At 36.0% G+C, this 4,813-nt stretch overlaps 1 pseudogene; it reads right to left on the reverse strand.

Moving 5' to 3' along the window:
• Positions 1-2,936: 2,936 nt before the first annotated feature.
• Positions 2,937-3,658, reverse strand: LOC115506779 (annotated as a pseudogene).
• Positions 3,659-4,813: the final 1,155 nt, after the last annotated feature.

Raw genomic sequence — 4,813 nt, forward strand, 5'->3', positions numbered from 1 at the left:
CCGAAGCAGGCTCCAGGCTCCTAGCTATCAGCACAGAGCCCAACATGGGGCTTGAACACATGAACTGTGAGATCATGACCTGAAGCGAAGTCAGACTCTTAAGTGACTGAGCCATCCAGGCACCCCAATCTCATGTACAAATTTTAGATTACGCTTGTTGATATCTAAAAGAAAAACAACACAACACAACACAACACAAAACAAAACAAAAAACTCTTGGTAGATTTTTTTTCAGTCTGTAGATCAAACTGGGAAGTATCGATGTCCCAACATTATTAGTATTCTAATTAATCATCACGTGATATCTCTCCATTTACTTAGGTTTTTTATTTCTTTCATCAGTGTTTTGTATTTTTCTGAACACAGATTCCTGCACATATTTTGCTATATTTATTAAGTACTGAATTTTTTTGGTGCTAATATGAATGTAATTTTCAAATAATCTCATATTCCAGTTGCTTAATATCAGTATATACAAATGTCATTAACTGTTTTATATTGGCTCTATATCCTACAAAGTTGTTAAACTCACTTATTAATTTTAGGAGTTTTTTGGAATATGCTTTGAGATTTTATACATAGACAATCATGGTCTGTGAACAGAAAGAATTTTCTTTTAAAGTTTTATTTATTACAAGCATGTAGGCCTTTTTGAGGGTCTTCTATAATCAATTTCCTTTTTTTCTCTTTTGGTTTTATTGCTATTATTTGAGTAAAAAGTATCTTAAATAATGTCTTGATATAATTATGGCTTTTAAGACAGCACTTTATAAAATGTACATTATATACATGTGAATTATGGCATTGGAAAGAATTTCAGAACTGTGGTGTTATCTCTATCTTCAGCCACTTTCCAGTTATATTCAGTTATAGTTGGAGCTGATGACAATGGAACAGTTAGAACTTTTCCTTCCTTCAAGGCAAAATCACCTGACTTAGGAAGCATAATGTCCCTATAGAGACCCACCCTATGGTAAGAATTTGATCTCTCTCGGGCTATTTCCTCTTACTACTATCACCTAGCAGAACTACCATGAGATAAAGTTATAGTCATCCAGCTGTCAATCCAGAACCTTCTTCAAGAAACAAGGCAAGAAACGGGCCCCTGGGTGGCTCAATTTGTTAAGCATCCAACTCTTGATTTCAGCTCAGGTCATGATCTCATGGTTTGAGTTTGAACTCTGCATCAGGCTCTGTGCTGACAGCACGGAGCCTGTTTGGTATTCTCTCCCTCTCTCTGCCTCTCTCTCTCTCTCTCTTTCTCAAAATAAATAAACTTAAAAAAGATAAACAAGGCAAGAATTTGGGGGATCCAAGAGCTCTCAAGCAGTATCTCTAGGTTCAGATTTTTTCTCTGCTTCTTTTATCATCATCATCGTCATCGTCATCATTGTCACCATCATCATTTTCCTCCTCCCCACCATCATTATTGCTTTTATTTCTTATCCCCACTTCTCTGTCTCTGCACTTTTCTTTTCTTTTCTTTTCTTTTCTTTTCTTTTCTTTTCTTTCCTTTTCTTTTCTTTTCCCCCTCTCATTGGCCTGGTTTGGACTTCCAGTATGATGCTGAAATGTGGAGGTGAGAGAGGTCATTCTTGCTATTTTTAAAGATTCAGTCTTTCACCATTAAGTATGATGTTAGTTGTAGATTATTCATGGATGTCTTTTATCACATTAAGGAAGTTCCATTCCATTTGTTGTTCACTGAAAGTTTTTTTTAATTGCAAATACATGTTTAATTTTGTCAAGTGTTTTCCTCCACTTATTGAGATAATAATATAATTTTTATTTTCTTGTTTGTAAGGAGAATTGATTTCATTGATTCTTATAACAACTTTATTGAGATATAATACATATACTATAAAATTAACCTTTTAAAATCATACAATTCAGTGGCTGTTAGTATTTTACAATATTGGGCAACCATAACCACACTTGGTTTAAGAAAATTTCCATTTCCCCAAAAAGAAACTTTGTGCCGATTTGCAGTCACTGCCTATTTCTCTGCAGAGCCCAAAGACATAGGCACCCACAAATCTATTTTCTGTGTCTATAGATTTGCATATTCTAATAAATTTATATGGATGAATCATACAATATGTGATATTTTGTGTCTGGCTCCTTTCATTTAGCAAGATTTTTTTCAAGGTTCATCCATTTTGTAGCCTGTATCACTTATCACTTAATTTATTTCCGGATAAATATCCATTGTATAGAAATCCCATACTATTTATTTATTTATTTATTTATTTATTTATTTATTTTTTAACGTTTATTTATTTTTGAGACAGAGAGAGACAGAGCATGAACAGGGGAGGGTCAGAGAGAGGGAGGGAGACACAGAATCCAAAACAGGCTCCAGGCTCTGAGCTGTCAGCACAAAGCCCGATGCAGGGCTCGAACTCACAGACCGTGAGATCACGACCTGAGCCGAAGTCGGACGCTTAACCGACTGAGCCACCCAGGCGCCCCATATTTATTTATTCATCAGCTGATAGACATTTGCTTTGTTTCTACCTTTTGGCTGTTGTGAATAGCATTGCTATGAATATTTGCATACCAGTATTTTGTAGATATAATGTGTTCATTTCTCTTGAATATACACCTAGGAGAGTCATATAGTAACCTAATGTTTAACATTTCAAGGAACTGCCACACTCTTTTCCAAAGAGGTTGAACTATTGTTTATTCCCATAAGGAGTATGTGAGGGTCCCAATTTCCTCTATATACTAACACTTGTTATTACTTATCATTTTATTAATGACTGATAATGTTTATCATTTTTTGCGCACTTACTGACTACTTGTATTTCTTCTTTGGAGAAACATCTATTCAAATAATTTGCCCATTTTTAATTATATTTTCCTTTTTTGACATAAGATTTTTAATGTTCTCAACCTAAAAACCAACTGAGAAAGAGGCACTACTGATGTCTTCATTCTTCTCTCATTTTCAAAAAGGTCATTCCTGTGAACAATTCATCAGATCCTGCCTGATGTTGTGGTCCTATCAGTTCCAGCTGTAACTGTTGAGCAGCTTCCCATAAACCACCTTTGAGATTTTTTGCAGTTCTTCAGGAGTACTTCACATCATAAATTATTAGAAATAAATAATTGAAGGATCTCAAAGAAGTCAAGTTCTTCTTCAGGCAAGTTAGAGTTGGTCAGGATTTTGATTAAATAGCCAAAAACATAACCACTGTGAAATTATAACCATTTGACCCCTTTGCAGAGGACCACTCCTGATGTCATAAGAAGTTCTGTGAAGTAATGGGTCTCAATTCCTTCCTCACGTTTTTAAAAATGGATACCAGATGTTTTTAGTATCACTATAGAGTCCTGGGAATACATGTACTCCATCAAATTAAATTTAAAATTAAACTACCAAGTTGAAGTTGTTGGAGGGTATTCTCTTTGCTCATTCATAAATGTCAGTTCTAGCCAACTTATATTTAAGAAGTCTACATTATATTGCAAGAGTTGGTACTGATAGTCAGCCTTCCTCCTAAATTCTTGCAGCCACACCCAGAAAATCAGTGTCCATAGCAACGTAATTATATTTTCAGATAACTGAATGAATTTTCTTCATCTCTTTATACAGGTTGCAAGCCCAAACTTCACAAATTATTTGGTTACGATCTACAGTTACTGCTGGCATAGTGAGAGAAGTAGTCTAGATGTCAAGCATCAAAATGTTACACTTGATTGAAGATTTGTTTGTTTCATAAAACACTTTATTTTTTAATTTTTGTACTTATGCCCTTGATCTGGCACTCCTCTTCCTCCTCCTCACCATAGAGACAACAACCATCTGTAGTGTAGGTGGCAGTAGCTGAGGCAGGAGCGGGTGCTCCAAAGACACTTCATGCCCAAGAATTGGGAAAGGGGGTGCTGGCCTACACAACACCATGCTGTATCCTTGCCTCTTGCCCCCATATTTTTCTTTTTTTTCTTTATTTTATTTTTATTTAATTATTTTATTTATTTATTTTAATATAATTTATTATCAAGTTAGCTAACATACAGTGTATACAGTGTGCTTTTTACTTCAGGGTAGATTCCCATGATTCATTGCTTACATACAACACCCAGTTTTCATCCCAACAAGTGCCCTCCTCAATATCTATCACCCATTTTCCCCTCTACCCCATCCCCCATCAATCCTCAGTTTGTTCTCAGTTTTTAAGAGTCTCTTATGTTTTGGCTCCCTCCCTCTCTAATCTCTTTTTTTTTTCTTCCTCTCCCCCACGGACTTCTGTTAAGCTTCTCAGGATCCACATAAGAGTGAAAGCATATGGTGTCTGTTTTTCTCTCTATGACTTATTTCACTTAGCATAACACTCTCCAGTTCCATCCATGTTGCTACAAAAGGCGAGATTTCATTCTTTCCAATTGCCACGTAGTATTCCATTGTGTATATAAACCACAATTTCTTCATCCATTCATCAGTTGATGGACATTTAGGCCTTTCCATAATTTGGCTATTGCTGAAAGTGCTGCCATAAACATTGGGGTACAAGTTCTCCTATGCATCAGCATCTCTGTATCCCTTGAGTAAATTCCTAGCAGTGCTATTGCTGGGTCATAGGGTATGTCTATTTTCAATTTTTGGAGGAACTTCCACACTGTTTTCCAGAGCAGCTGCACCAGTTTACATCCCCACCAACAGTGTAAGAGGGTTCCCGTTTCTCCACATCCTCTCCAGCATCTATAGTCTCCTGATTTGTTCATTTTAGCCACTCTGAATGGTGTGAGGTGAAATCTGAGTGTGGTTTTCATTTGTATTTCCGTGATGAGGAGTGATGTTTCCTTT

Source organism: Lynx canadensis, chromosome X, assembly GCF_007474595.2.
Source record: "Lynx canadensis isolate LIC74 chromosome X, mLynCan4.pri.v2, whole genome shotgun sequence".
NCBI lineage: Eukaryota > Metazoa > Chordata > Mammalia > Carnivora > Felidae > Lynx > Lynx canadensis.